We start from the raw sequence: 16,673 nt of genomic DNA on the forward strand, positions 1-16,673 counted from the left end.
TCTCTGGCCGTGCTGATTTAAATCTAGCGAGTCTGTTGTGTGTAGTGCCGCAAGTTCAGTGACACAGGCAGTGACGATTCTCTCCGGCAAATCAGTGATCAGCAGAGTTTACATGTCACGTTTTGGTAACAGTACGACTCGCTTGGAACCTCGGCCGAGGTGGTACTAAAAAAAGTACCAGGTATCAGGTACTGTACCCAGTGGAAAACCCCTCAAAAGTGAACCGCACCGAACCGTACCATGCCGTACCATGCAGTGGACAAGCCCCATAAGGTTCTAATGCTGTTGCTAAGGTCTGCTAAGAGATTTCTTGCCCATTGCTTTGCAGGTGATATAGTTATAGTATAGTATAGATATAGTATAGTTGCCAGTTAGTTTCCAGAGTTGTTTTTACTGTTTTTAGCACAACGCTATGCATTTCCTAGGATATTCTGGTTGGTTGCTAGGGTGTTATTACGTGGTTGCTAAAATATTCCAACTAGTTTTTATGGTAAATGAATAGATGTAAATGATTAAATGTACAATGTATTAGAGTGTTCTGGTTAGTTGACAGGGTGTTACTAAGTTTGAGTGGTTTTTAGCTAAATTATATGCAATTGCTAGGATGTTTTGATTAGTTGCCGGGGTGTCATTATGTGGTTGCTAAGGTATTGTAAGTAGTTTTTATGCTTCTGGTTAGTTGCCAGGTTATTACTAAGTTGTTTTGAGTGGTTGTAGCATGTTGCTATGCAGTTTTAAAAGTGTTCTGTGTGTTCCTTTGCACATTGCTCTGTGGTTGCCAAGGTATTCCAAGTGGTTTTATGGTAAATGAAATGTACAGTGTAATAGAGTGTTCTGGTTAGTTGCTAGGATGTTACTAATTAGTTTTGAGTGGTCTTTAGCTTGTTGCTATGAAGGTACCAGAATGCTACAGTAAGGTTTTGCTGAAATTTTTCTGACTTTTTAGCACAATGCTATGCATTTCCTAGGATATTCTGGTTGGTTGCCAGGATGTCATTATGTGGTTGCTAAGATATTCTATGTAGCTTTTATGCTAAATGAATAGATGTAATTATTTAAAATATGATGTTTTATCATGTTGCTGTGCAGTTCAGCTTAGTTGCCAGGGTGTTGCTAAGTGCAGAGTGGTTTTTAGCATGTAGCTATTTAGTTGCAAATGGATTCTAGGTGGTTGCCAAGGTGTTTGCATTACTAAGGTGTTTTTAATATGTTACAATAGTTGTAAAAGTGCTCAGAGTGTTCCTTTGCACACTGCTCTGCGGTTGCTAGGGTATTATGGCTGGTTGCCAAAGTGTTATTATGTAGTTGCTAAGATGTTCTGAGGTATTTTTAGCATGTTACTATGCAGTTGCTAGGGTTTTCTGGATAGTTGGCAGGGTATTGCTACAACTGTTGTTGTTTTGTCTGTTATTCTGGTTTCTAGTTTTGTTGTCTTTGATGTTGTTGTGTTGGTTGTAGCTAAATCTGAGGTCGGACTCTCCTTGTAGCCTCTGTGCTCAGTGCTAAAGTTAGGGTGTGCATGCAGTATTCATGAATGCTCGTTTTCCATCACAGTGATGGACTACAGCTCTTTATATAGCTGCAGAACGACTGATGAGGGTCGTCTGCTGCTCCAAGACCTCCTCACTGTGAGTGTGTTAGTGTGATTCATCATGTAAATGGGTCCATTTGCCACGGAAAGACACAATTAGCCATGAGACTAATGACTTAATGATCCCACTCGCTAGTGTTATCTTGATGTCAGGCATCAGACGTTGTACAAAAAGCCTATACAAAAAATTTGTAGTTTCAATGGTAGGGCTTTTGGGTGGTTGCCAGGGTGTTGCTATGTGGTTGCTAGGGTGTTCAAGGTGATTGTCGGGGTATTTGTATGCAGTTGAAAAGTTTTTTGAATGGTTTGTGTGGGCTGGTTGATAGGGGAAAGCTTTGTGGTTGCAAAGATGTTCTGAGTGGTTTTTAGCACATTGGCCTGTGGTTTCTAGGAAGTTATTGATGGTTGCTAAGGTGTTAAGTGTTCGATAAAGTATTCTATGTGTTTTAGCTGGTCACTAAGCATGTTGCTATTCTGGATGGTTGCCAAGAGGTTCTATGTGTTTGTAGCACATTGCTATGCAGTTGCTAAGATGTTCAGGGTGGTTTTTAGGGTGTCATGCAGTCGATATTGTTTTCTGAGTGTTTTTAGCATGTTACTATGCAGTAGGGTGTGAGTGGTTTTAAACACATTGCTCTGTTGTTGTTAAAGTGTTGTTGGTGGTTGCCAGAGTATTGCTATGTGGGTTTTAAATATATTATAATTTATTTTATTTTTTTACATTTTGTAATGCAGTTGCTAGGGTGTCCTGGATGGTTGCTAGGATTTTGTTATGTGGTTGCTAAGGTATTCAAAGTGTTAGTAGCACATTGCTATGCAGTTGCTTGATTGTCCAAGGTGTTTTAGTGTGTAATGCAGTCAATACGGTTTTCTAAGTGTTTTCTATGCAGTAAGGTGGTTTTACGCACATTGCTTTGTTGTTGTTGGTGGTTGCCAGGGAATTATTATGTGGTTTTTAAATACATTCTAAGGCTTTTTATTCTTTTAGAATTTTGCAGTGCTGTTACTAGGGTACTGTTATGTGGTTGCTAAGGTATTATATGTGTTTGTAGCACATTGCTATGCAGTTACAAAGATGTTTTGAGTGGTTCTGAACACTTTGGTTGGTCCGGGTGGTTGCCAAGGTGTTGCAAAGATGTTCTGTGTGGTTTTGAGAATATTACTGCATGGTTTCTAGGTTGTTCTAGGTGGTAACCAGGGTGTTATATGTTTGTTACAGTTAGCACATATCTGGGCAGTAAAGGTATCATGGTGATCTGCAGTTGCTAGGTTGTTCTGGTTGGTTGTGCATTTAAATGCAGTTGTTAAGGTGTTCTGGCCACACATTTTGAAGTAGCATTTATGGTTTTAGCCCAAATGGTGTAGAATAAGCTATGCTGAAGTTTAGAGTTAGGGGTTTGTTCAAATCACTAACACTAAGAATTAAGAAATAGTATTAATTATTATGAACTAAGGCAATCCAGTACACTGAAAAAGTTTTTTTTAAATGGTTATCAACATTTAAACAACCCAAAGGTGACCTGATTTGAGTGTCCTTTGCTAAATTTCTGATAAATTACTGTAAGTCACAGAAAGAAAAGGTGAAATTAATGAGGAGAGAACAGATGCTTCACTGGAGGCTTTCTTAGAAAATAACATCACTCACAGTACTCAGAAGAAAGAGACAGAGAGGGAGAGATCAAAGGCTTATGCAAGTCCACAGAGATTTGCTATCTATTAAAATGAGCAGAGATGCATGAGTGAGTGTGTGTGTTTGTGTGGTAAGACAGACTCGGGGTCAACTTCATTAAAAAGATTTAAACGTGACATCATCCGTTCGTTATGCTGATGAACTGAGCATATTAACAAAGAGACCTAGAGAGCGATTATTATAATAAGGACTGTATGCTAATATAATGTTAATTATATGCAAATTCAAGGTTTAGATTTACATTATTGGTTCACATAATTACATATAAGCAAATTTGAAGTGCTATATATATACAGTCCCCTCCATAAGTATTGGAACAGTAAAGACAAAATTGCTCTGTTGGCTGTGGAGTCAAGATATTTGCAAATATGATTAAAAGATGAATATGAGACAAAACTACAGAATGTCACATTTTATTATTAGCCGTTTCAACACATACATATTTTACCAAATAAAAAGAACAGCACTTTTAGAGTTCATCCCACTCATTGATGTGAGCATAAGTATTGGGACAGTTGAACATAAGGCAGATATAAAAGATTAAAAGCTATTATTTAGTTGCAGATCCCTTGCACACAATCACAGCAGTGAGTCTGTGACCCATAGACATCACCAGACTCTTGGTCTCATCCTTTGAAATACTTTTCCCAGCCTTTAATGCAGCCAATCCCAATTGTTGCTTGTTTTGGGAAGTTTCTGCCTTTACTCTCCTCTTCAGCTGGTGAAATTCATGTTCAATCCGATTTAAATCTGGAGATTGACTTGGGCAATCTAAGACTTTCAATTTCTTTGCCCTTATAAATTCCTTGACTGAACTGGCAGGGTGTTTTGGGTCATTGTCCTGATGCAATATGAAGCACTTCCCAATCGTGGCATTTTCTTGAATATTGGTAGGGAAGATGGTTTTGTACCCTTCCAAAATCATTCTGCTACTGTCATCATACATTAAGTCATCAGTAAAGTTGAGAGGGCCTATTCCAGAGACAGCCATGCATGCCCATGCCATGACACCACCTCCGCCATGCTTTACAGATGAGGCTGTATGCTTGGGATCATTGCAGTTTCCTTTTTTTCTCCACATTTTTGCTTTCCTGTCACTTAGATAAAGGTGTTCATCCTTGTCTCATCGGTCCATAAACACAGTTCCAAAACTCTTCTGGCTCACCTTTGTGCTTTTTTGCAAACTCTAATATTGCATTTCTATTTTTGGTGCTGGTCAGAGGTTTGCATCTTGCTGTGTAGCATCTGTAATTCTGTGTCAAAGTCTCCTGAGGACAGTAGATTGTCAGAGCATCACCCCAGCCTTCTGGACGTTGTTGGTGAATTTACAGACACGTCTTTTAGGGTTAATTTTCACAGCTTTTATGATTTGTCTGTCATCAACTACTGTTGTTTTCTCAGCAGATCAGGTCATTGCTGGTGTCGCTGGTGGTTTCCAAGCTCTTGATTTATCCATGCCCTTTGCTTATGCTAGAGCTCTAATTGACTTCCTCTTTTCTTTTAGCATCCAAATTGTTTGCTTTTCTCTCAAAGTCAGCTTCCTCATCTTCATCCTGGTTTGTGTGTGTCATCATCGATTGCAGGATTCAGAATACAGAAGTAATGGATATAACTGATACGACACATTCCCTGCTTTTAATATCTGAAGAATTAATGCAACAGGACACAGCTGATCACTTAGAAAGACCTGTGAGGCAACTGTTCCATAGAGTGAGGAAACTATAAAAGTGCTGAAGTTCTTAGCTGGTAAAACATCTATGTGTTGAATCACTCAATAATAAAATGTGACATTCTGTAGTTTTGTCTCATATTCATATTTTAATCATATTTGCAAATGTCTTGACTCCACAGCCAACAGAGCAATTTTGTCTTTACTGTTCCAATACTTTTGGAGGGGACTGTATATATATATATATATATATATATATATATATATATATATACAGTATGTGTGTGTTTTATGTTAATGATATGAAATATTATAACATAATATAATATATTTAAATTAGAGGTGCATTGGTTCACACACAAATCAAATGATTTCATATATTTTATGATTAACATATTTCATATATATATATATATTCTACACTACACATTTGGTTCAGTTTACAGTATATACTGTATATATAAATATACCCATTATTTGTAGTGTAGAATCTGGAAAAAAATTGTCTAAAAAAAAAAAAACTAATCTAAAAATGTTGTTGAGATGGAGATATATTTAGATAGATAGATGGGTAGACTGGTAGATAGATAGACTGCATACAGATTCCATCATTTTGAAAATTCCCAATTGTTAAGCAACCAAGACTTTTTAAGCAGTGACTAAACATTTCTGCAGTCTTGATTTAGAGCCCAGACTTGAAGACATGATCACACTGTAATGGCATCACATTGTGTAAGAAACAAGAAGACAGTGGAAACAACAACGGCAAAGGTGAATTAACCTTCTTATAACCTTAGTTTCCTGTTCACACTCACTGCATTTGGGGTATATATGACCCCAAAATTTAAAGAATGATTGTGAAAAAAATGTACATTTTTAATAGTACATATAATATATTATTTTTTTTGTTTACTTCTCATCTGTACAGTAATGCTGTGTTTTTGGATATACAAAGTACTTTTGTACCTATTTACCACACAATTCCTCAACTATACCATTAGCTTGCATGTAAAATATTATTTTTTTATGAAAAAAATACTTAAACAATGATCTAAATTAAATATAAGTTGTTTCTGGATATTGATCTAGGTGTTAGCTGTACAATTCTGCCATCTGTTGGTCAAAGACAAACCTTTAGGAATTAAAATTTAAGAAAGAAATTGTATTGTCCATAGATACCCAGAAGAGGGCAATAGAGATCCATTCATTTTACTGGATGTAGCCAACTGCTCATATTATAACTTTTGTGATAGATTTTGTGAATTTATACATGTATAAACATTATTAAAGACATTAAAAATAAATATTCTTTCAAATAGTAGAATTTTGGTCGTTTTTGAAGCGATTTGAAATGTCTGTTTTTACAAAATACCACAGAAATTGCCACATAAGAAACACCTAAAGGACAAGACTTAGAATCAGATTGTAGTTGAATATTATTTATTTTAATGAACCAAATGTCTCAAATGGCTCAGAGTCATCGCCCTCAGTGTCTTCCAGGCATGATTCAGTTTCACTTGAATCAAGCAGGCAATCTAAAGTCTCCAGGAGAGTGTAACGCTTTGCCATACTGACACAGAATGAACTGTGTGACACCAAAGACCCTCTTTTATACCTTTGGTGTGGGAACTATTTCTTTGTTTTCAAAATAAAGTTGCAGCTCTTAGATCTCAGAGTAAACTTTCTCAAAGTTGAACAGGTCAGTTGCCTTTCATCTCTCCCTTGCTCTCTCTGTCTGTCTGTCTGTGTGTGTGTGTGTGTGTGTGTGTGTGCGCGTGCGCATGTGTGTCTGTGTGTGTGTGTGTGTGTGTGTGTGTGTGTGTGTGTGTGTGTGTGCGCGTGCGCATGTGTGTGTGCATTAGGTCTCACCCCTTTTATCTTTGTTCTGCATTTGTGGCTGATTTTATTTGGCTGTGGCAGTCATACCTGTCTGTGTGTGTGTGTGTGTGTGTGTGTGTGTGTGTGTGTGTTGAGTGAGCATGTCTTTTCTACATTGCATTTTTGCTCTAGTACCAGGCCTTCATTTCTGTGTGGAAATTTTCAGATTTATGCTGGAATTATTGATTTTATTTGTCAATTTCTAAAAAAAATGCTTTCAATTGGAGTCACACCTGTGTGTGTGTTTGTGTGCGTGAGCATGTGTGTGTGCAAGTGATCATGTTCGTTCCACATTACATTTGTGCTCTAGTACCAGGACTTCATTGTGGTATGGAAATTTTCAGGTTTATTCTGGATTTACAGATTTTTTTTGACAAATGAAAAATAAAAAACATTTTTTTTTTGATTTTCCCATTCATTTCAATGTGGGGTCATATTGACCCCAAAGGTCATGAGTGTGACTTTTTTTTTTACATACCTTTAGAACAACCAAATCAAGCCCAGTTTTTTTGTGTGTGTATGGATAGATAATTTAGAAAAAGTCACAAGATTTTATTCCACTGAGATAAAGGGAACCATTATTTTTAACTAAAGAAAAGTCGCTTGGGGTCATATTGACCCCAGAGGATAACTTAAGGTTAAGCACTCGGAGGAGATTTAAGCAAGAACACAGGTGCTACTGTTCAACACCCGTATCTAACACACACACACACACACACTCCTAGCCTGTCTGCATCACATATTTACACCAACTTAAGAAAAACAGGAACATTGTGCTCATGAAAATATCTGCTTCCCTTTTCTCCATCCCCTCCAGCACAAGACAAAGGCATTTTTCATGAGTGAGCATGAAGGATGTGTACTCAGACGTTTGGGGAACTCAGAGCCGGTGGGAGAGCGTAAGTGTTAAGCGACAACGTGAAAAACAAATTTATGGTTGACCCCATTCGTGACTGTGAGGGTCACAGTGCCGCAACCCGCCATAAAACTTGTTTGTGGTATGTTTTTAAATGCGTGTGTGTGTGTGTGTGTGTGTGCATGCATTTGTGTGTGTGTGTATGCAGATATTTGTGACTGGGTCCCGTGTTTTCCGTTTTTTGGACAGGAAATGGTACCTAGCGACAAGATGAAAACACAGGAAGTGCAAGCTGCGTTCCTCAAATTCCAGCATTGTCTCTGTGTGCGGGAACATACACACACACACTCGTTTGTAAACTACAAAACAAAAGCAGACACATGTAGCACTTTTATGATGATTAACATCACATAAATGAAAAAATATTATATATTACCAGCATCATTTAAGGCATTGCAATTTAAGTTGAAACGGCATATTTGCCATTTTTGCAAGACAATCATTTAGCTAATTTAACATATTGCTAAATATGTAATTACATTTTTAAATCAGCATAAAAACAAAAATCTCATACTTTAAAATGTAATATATTGTATCGTTAAAAATTATATTTTTTCAGTATATAATGTAAAATAACTTACATTTAACTAATTAACAGATAGTGTTAAATTCTTTTCTCTATATGTTTTGTTAATCATTTTTATTGTGTAGGTCATCTACTTTTGCTTTTGTTGTTATTTATTTCTGATAAATGCAACATTAACAAACTGGAAGCTGTGCTTTCCATTTAAAAAACAAAACAATGTGAACTTATGGGATATAAGTGAGTATATTTTACAGGTAAGGGTGATTCATTAGCCAATTAATATAAAAGAAAAAGTAAAAATGTGTTTACAACGTTCAAAATTTTACTTTAAAATTTCATGTATTGATTTGTTCAATAAAAATGATCCCGCACACTATCAGTCCATGCTAAATATAGAAATATATTACAAAAAACAGCGATGTTTCGGATTGTTTTTCCTACGCACCTATCTATTTCTCAGGTGTGCTGAGTTTGTGTTGATTATGTATTGATTTGTTAAATATGAACATTCTGCTATATATAAGTTAAAACCTACAATGAACAAATGAACAGTTAATGATTTTCCAGTGTAGTTTCTCTTCAGGCACAACCTTTACTTGCCCTAACAGCTAAAATGAGCATGTGTATAAAAACATGTCCGATATTCTCTGTCTGATGTCTACAGGTTCCCCCGTGTGGTGTGTCGGTTGTGTATATATGGCTGTAATCGCTCTGCTGTAATAAATGTGCTGTGGAGCAGACACTTCATTAGTCAGCTGTACAGAGCTGAGTCACGGTGGCCTGATCAAGTACTCTCATAATCAGCTTCTGAGGTGGCTATGGTACAGCGCACGTACACACACACAAACCAGAAATATCCCGACATGATCAAATAGGAACAAGGGGAAATGGCGAGAAAGGGCCTAGTAACTGAAAGAGACGACAGCAGAGTGAATTAAAGCCTAATGCGGATGCTAACAGGAAGTAAGGTTGACAGCTCAGGATTAAACAGAATTGTGCTGAGGGGTTTTCGGAGACAAAACCAAAACCGTGAGACACAGAAATCCAGGGAGTTTGAGAGAAGGTCAGAGGTCAAAGATTCAATTAACACCAGGCTCTCGGCGCTGAGACGAGTTAAAATATCTCAAATCATCAGTGCATTTTAACACCAGACACCTCTATGGCAACCGCAATCTAAATAAAACAACATCCGAGGACCAGAGGGACAACACCACATTTCACAATTCACATTTCGAAAGACTTTCACAGAGACCCACGGCTTTTATTTGGAGACGTTCCGCTTTTTTGCGCACACAGAACATTTGTTTGCTGCATGATGGGGCCTCTCCTTCGTTTTCAGATGAAGTTTTGATGGCAGGATGAAAGGAGGAGTGGAAGCAGCTGATGTCTTGTAACTTCTCCAAACGTTGAAATGAGAAGGAAATAGGTGGCGTTCTTACTTTCGATTAAACAAGCACATTTTATTTTATCTCAAGAACCCCACAAATGATTGTACATTCCAGACTGGATGCAAGCAGTGAAAAAAGAGAAGAAACTATATTTTTACATTTACTGAAGAAAATGTCATTGGTGATGCTAGGATGTTATAAATAGTTGCCAAGTCATTTCTATGCAGTCGTTAAGGCGTTTCTAGGTGATTGCTACGGTGTCTTGTGAGCTTACTTACTGTCCCAAATCAAAAGAGCCCACATTTAGCCCACAAGTCTCTATGATGTTCTGCTCTCTATATATGGCTAAAGTCCCCCTTTGATGTAAATCTAACTGGTTTTTTCTGTAGTTTTTCAGATTTTTTTAAACTAATCTATGCTTAAAACAATGTCACTCATTAACTAATTTAAACATTTTTCTAAAAACCTAATAAAATATTTAAAGAAATACAAAAACAATCTGATTTACTTTAAAATGTAATATATTGTTTTGCTAAAATAATATAAATAATATATATTGTTTTCACTATTTATGGTTCAAGTCCCTCCTTCAACAGTCAACTTAAAAAAAAAATCTGTAATTTTACAGATTGTTTTTTTACCCCAAACCAGTCTGTGCTTAAGTAACTTGGGGAAAACATAAGCAGGGTCATTCATTAGCTAATATCAATGTATTACTAAAATTTAATATTTTTCTAAAGAAATTATAAAAAGCTTAAATATTAGCACAGACACAATAGTTGATTATGTTTAATATACTGTCTTGCTAAAATTAATATATTCTTTCACTATGGCTCAAGCCCCTGCTTCGATGTAAATAAGTGTTGTTGTTTTTTTCTCTCAATTTACTGAGGAATAATTCATGTGTTTTTTTAAGGGTTCTCTAGTTTGGGGGTGAGGGACATGCAAAAACAAAAGTAGAATGAAATAAAGGAAAGCATTTTCAAACACCTCAACAATGTGAAACCAATAGCAATAAGATTTCAGACCATGTTTAGGCCACTTTACATTTTATTGGACAAATAATAATTATTATTAATAATATACTGAATATTAATGCTTAATTTGTCACCAGAACAACAACTTGGTTCACAACAGTACACCAAAATGTACTTCAGTCCTTCACAGCCTCAAGTTTACATGTCATACAGTATATAATCAATAGATAGTCAAACGTAGCAGCAAAGTTTTCCTACTAAAATACAAGTATACTGTATATCTATTTTGCTATTTATTCAGAAGGCCTTTATTAACAGAGCTGTGTGGAGCACTTTTTATGATAGATGGATGCACATTTTTGGGCTTCAAAATCTCGACCCCATTCACTGCCATTATAAAGCTTGGAAGATCCAGGGCATTTTTAAAAATATAACTCCGATTGTATTCGTCTGAAAGAAGAAAGTCACATACGCTTTGGATGGCTTGAGGGGGAGTAAATCATGGGGTAATTTTCATTTACATCTCTTTAAGTATGATGATGTTTTTACAATATAGAGCAGAATCAGTTTGGATCACTAGTTCTGACTGACGGTGTAGTATTGCGTGATTGGCTTTGTGTTATAAAGAGTGGGTGAAGAAGGAAAACGCTGAGATTTAAAAAATTTCATTCAGCATTTTTCTTGACGGAGGGTGTGAATGATTGTGACATCCAGCATAACTACACGTGTGAAAGTGGAAAATACCATCCCCACCCAAACACACACACACACACACACACACACACACTCACTGTTGTGTACAGAGTGTGAAGAAATGTCAAGTGTTAGAGATAGAAGAGTGAGATAAGTGCTAGTTAGCAGGTGTGAAAGCAGTGTGTGTGTCTGTGTACAATCATATAAGTTAGCTTTAGCAAATTGCTAAGCATGTATGCAGTCTTAGCTATACTAACAAGGGACAATTAAAAAAAAAATCTCACAAATATAGTGAAACATGTTGTAAACTGATATGTAAGGACATGTAAATAATTCTAACCATTTGAAAGACAAATTAATTAGCCAAATCAAAATTACCTTTTGCTTTACAGCTTTATAAATTTAGCTTTTAGCATTAATAGAGCACTGCAGTGATGATGTATTTGTGTAGGCCATCCCAGATGTTAGCATCACCCTGGTTTCCTCAACACAAACCCAATAAGGTTTTTCCATTGGTTTTGGGTTATTGCAGAAAATTAGTGACCCACAAAAGTTACACCTTTTTGTCATCAAGATAATGAAATAATCACAACTTTTATGAATTTTGAGGCCTAAATACAATCGGCGGAAGTAGAAAGCTTAATGTAGGTTATAAACAAACTACACCACAATCACATGACTTAGGCTTTTCAAAAAACATTATTCCTGAAAGTTTGGGTTAGAATAGTTTTGTAAGAGCGTGATTATAGACACAGTGAGGCTATGAAGCAGATTAATGAGTAGATGAGTTTCCCTGTTCGGCATAATGATGTTTAATGTCCTCTGTATTAACGTTTGGCCACTTGTTAGCAACAGCCTTTTTTAGTAAGTAAAACCTACTGATGTATTTAATGTTGTAGAATAAAACATGGAAATATCTTGAACTCGTGTTTACCATAAACTTTATTTCAGGCATTTAACCAAAAACTCATTGACTTCAGGACAATGGAACCGGTAGTGATAAAATGCTAACTGCTTTCCAGGTTTTGGCCTATAAAAATACATAATCCCTGCAGCACTGCTAGATTAAAAATTATTTTAGCATCAAAACTACTAGAGGGGATTTGAACATGTCTGTGAGAGGTTTTTGCTAATTTAGCTTCAACTGTCTGTATGTGTGTGAATTTTCAGTGCTGTCAGTTGTAGTAAAACAACACATACCTCACAGCAGATGCTTGAGTGGGGCCATGGTCTCTCTTGCTCACACACATTGACAGTCATGGTGCAGCTGAGAGGTCTCTGACTCAAGTTGGGTGGGATTCCCTCTACTGAGCGCTTTCTGAGGGGAGGAATTCACAAACTGGTGGAGACAGACAGACAATATTGACACAGTACTGCACAATGAGGGAGAAACCATTACAGTACATTCCCAAGATCAGTTGAAAGTCATGGACGCGTAACCTAAAAATAATTGTGAAAGTATAACATCTGAATTGTCTGCCATGTTTGTCCATGTTTGTAAAGCCTGCCGGCATTGAGTCATGCGATATGTGTCAGATATGTTGTCTGAGGGGAAGACATTAGTCACACAGCGAGATTAGGTCATGACACAAAACCGATTAAAGAGTTAAGATACTGTTCAGATTAACCGTCAGATTGAATTCTGGGATGAATGCGGTGATTACAAACTGTGATGGAAACTGTAGGATCTTAAGAGTGTTGTTTGTGAAAAAGTAGGTTTTTCATTTTCTTATGTGTGCATGTGACTCATGCATTGGAAATCTAAAGATTTTTGAATAATAAGCACTTTGATAGAATGTGTAATGTATTCAGTCCAGACTTTTTCAGTACTAATAAACATGCATGCACATTCTGTCACCAATACAGTCCGAAATGATACAAGTCAAGCTCCAAAAATAAGTACATTTTAGGAATCGCAAAGTTTAAATTTACACGAAATTTGCGGAATTAATCAATAAAACATATATTTATAATATTTGTTTTAAATATACTATAGCTACTTAATTGTTTAATTATAAATTGCTAAATATAAAATAAGTCTAAACATATTGGGAAAAAGACAAATATTTGGTGCGACAAACATTTGAATTTAAATTAGCTGTTAATGTGCCTATTCAGATCAACTTGAACACTTGCATGCCAGCAATGCAAAGGATATTTTTTTCAGAGACAGTTTCTAATCTCTATTCCATTGCATTGTTAAGAAAACTGGCCAACCAATAAGATTTGTTGTTTTGGTCACATGCCCAGAGCCACTGATGTTACAATTACATAAAACTGACTTAGTGGAATTTCGCTAAGCAACAGTGAAAATCAGAGGAAGAAACCATTTTTTTTTTTGCATTTTAGTGTTTCTATCCAGCATTTTTCAAATTGATCTTTCCCAACAAAATCTCACGGGAATTTGTAACTATTTAACATTTTGGTGAATTGTTAGCTAATTTGTATGAATTCGTACTCATTCGTACATTTTCATATGATCTGCATATGCCCCAGTGACATTACATCAATTCGTATAAAATTGCCGCATATATAGTTTCCCCTAGCTTGAGATCGGGTTGGATATGCCCAAAATTTTATAAAAATATGGTTAGCATCCTCTTTAGCAACCAGTTTAACACTATGTATGTACTTTGCTATGCTGTACTTTTTCTTAATTCTCCAGCAATTTGGACATAATTATAACCATTTAACTAGAGTGTTACAGTATTACAGCATAGTCTACAGCAATTTCTCTGTCCCTGTCTTTCTCTTAGTGTCAATCTCTGTCCCATGTGTATGCTGTGGGCTGTATCTGTTCTTTTAAAAGTGTGTACTTACACACGGCTGCTAAATCTGGCACAGGTGCGTGTGTAGCGTTACCAGCCCTGCGCGATCTGATGGTGATTATGACACTCACACATTAGGCCTTATTCCACCCAGGCATTATCAGCTCTATCTGTGCCAGCCAAAACACACATAGCACACAAATGTATAAATAATGTGCGCAGAAAATATAGCCAAAACACACCTCAGATGGTCCAGGAACTCATAAAAAGTTGATTCAACACTAACTGTTACAGTCCAGCTGAGAAAATACTTACAAAACCTTTTGACATTTGACTTTAATTTAATGGTGCTACATTTGGCAGTATTTTACAGTGTTTTCTTCATAATATCAGAGCTTAATTTTTCAGGAAAAAAATGGTCCAGAACTTGATTTTATCCAAAGCTGAACATACCACAACAGAGCTAGTTTACCAAAACAACAGCTTTTTATTATTCGGTTAGCATTAGCCAATAGCCTGCCTGGCCTAGATGACATCACTGGAAAAGAAAATAGTTTCAGAGGTAAAACAAATAATGTGTGTATTTGGTAGTGATGGATGCTTTCGAAACACTGGTTTGTGAAGCTTCGAAACGTTTGCAAATTATTTCGAACCGGTGGTTTGGAGCATGTATCAAACTTCCCAAGTCACATGACTTCAGTTTTACTTTGAAAATTGAAATATGTTTGAAAATTTCAATGGTTCGCCACTAGGGGCTGATCTATGTGGTTTTTACCTGGTCTCAGATGAAGTTTATAAATTTGAAGTCGTACTTAATAGACTCTTAGTTTGCAACACTCCCTGTAAAACGAGCCCTAGCCATGTGATTCTAGAGCTAATTTGCCCCCGTCTTTACCTTTTTCTTGTGTAAGCGCTACACACCCATGCGTTTGTGGTTAAATCTGCCCTTTATATTAGATGCACACACGTGTTAATTCGCAGAGGTGTAGAGAGGTTGTTTGAGCAATGTAGATGGATAGAGGTTTAACCGGGGCAGGGGAGATCAGGCCAGGTGGAGCCCAGGTGTGAGTGAGTTCAGTGAGGGTAAGCTGCAGGGTGTGCCAGGGGTCAGCTGGAGCTCTCACATCACGCTAACGCACCAAAACCACAGCATGCATCACAACAAACACACAGGCAGAGATGCATTCACTCTCAAATAGTGTTTTATGTCATCCTCCCCCGAGTCTGAACCATTTCGCTCTGGGTTGAATGAAGTTCACAGTATAAAATGCTTGAAAAAGTATTTTCTAAACTACATTTCCGTTCTGTTTTTTTTTTCTTCCAGATTTGGTTTTTGTATCTTAAGAGGCATTATTAACTTTCCAAACAAAATCAGAGTAGCTTTCTGAATGAAAGACGATTTCAGGAAAAATTCTTGGCTGAACTTTTAAAGAGACAGAAGCTCTGTTGCAAAACTTAGCAAGCTGCCTTCCTAGACAGCATTTTATGGCATCATAAATATGAGAAAAGAAGACATACTTATGACACAAAAAGTCAAAATATGTCATAATTAGAACTTTTTATGACATAATTATGATTTAGTATCTCATCATAATTTCAACATTTTATGTAATAATAATGACTTGTGTAATAATTACGACTTTTATCTCATAATTATAAATTTTAATCATTATTTTGACCAAAATGAAAATTTTGTCATTAATCACTTACCCCCATGTCGTTCCAAACCCGTAAAAGACTGCCAAACAATTAATACCATTGACTGCCAAACAATTAATACCGTCAAGGCTCAGAAAAGTATGAAAGACATCACCAAAATAGTTCATCTGCCATCAGGGGTTCAACCGTAATTTTACGAAGCTACGAGAATACTTTTTGTATGCAAAGAAAACAAAAATAACGACTTTATTCAACAATTCGTCTCCTCCTTGTCAGCGTAGCGCCATTTTAGAGAATATCCGCTGGACGCAAACTGCATATGCTGTTCTGTGTCAGCTGCACAACATGGCGTATGCTGTCCGAAATTTTTGCGCGTTAAAAAGTTAATACGACCTCACATTGTGTCAATCACATTTACACACTGCCTCCGAAACTTTTGTCCGTCATAAAAAAATTCGGATCAGGTTCAGTTTTCTGTGTTTTTGCATCCGTAGCAAGCATTTGATAGGAAAGGACGACGAATAGGAAAAAATTGAATACGAAAATTTCGCACTCAGTGTGCAAGGACCTTAATTCTGCAAAGTCAAGCTCTGTTGGAATGCGAGTAGAGTTTCTTATTTCCATGAGGAGCACTATTTGTGTGACACATGGTGCATTTGTAGAGCGTTCCATCTACACTTAGTGTGCTGTCTTAGAAGGCAACTCACTGGGTCTGTGTGGAGAATATTTTACTATTGTGCATTTTTAACATCTTGATCATAAATTTGGGGGTCTGGTGGTGTCTACAAATGATTGCTGTGTCTATTTTTTCTCAATCTAGAGCCTTGCTTGATGAGGCAGCCCCTATATCGGGGCCCCCACACACACACACATACCTCCCACTTTGAGGTTACTGGGCACTTGTGAAGACTACCGCCT

This window comes from Barbus barbus (genome assembly GCF_936440315.1).
Source record: "Barbus barbus genome assembly, chromosome: 9".
Classification (NCBI taxonomy): domain Eukaryota; kingdom Metazoa; phylum Chordata; class Actinopteri; order Cypriniformes; family Cyprinidae; genus Barbus; species Barbus barbus.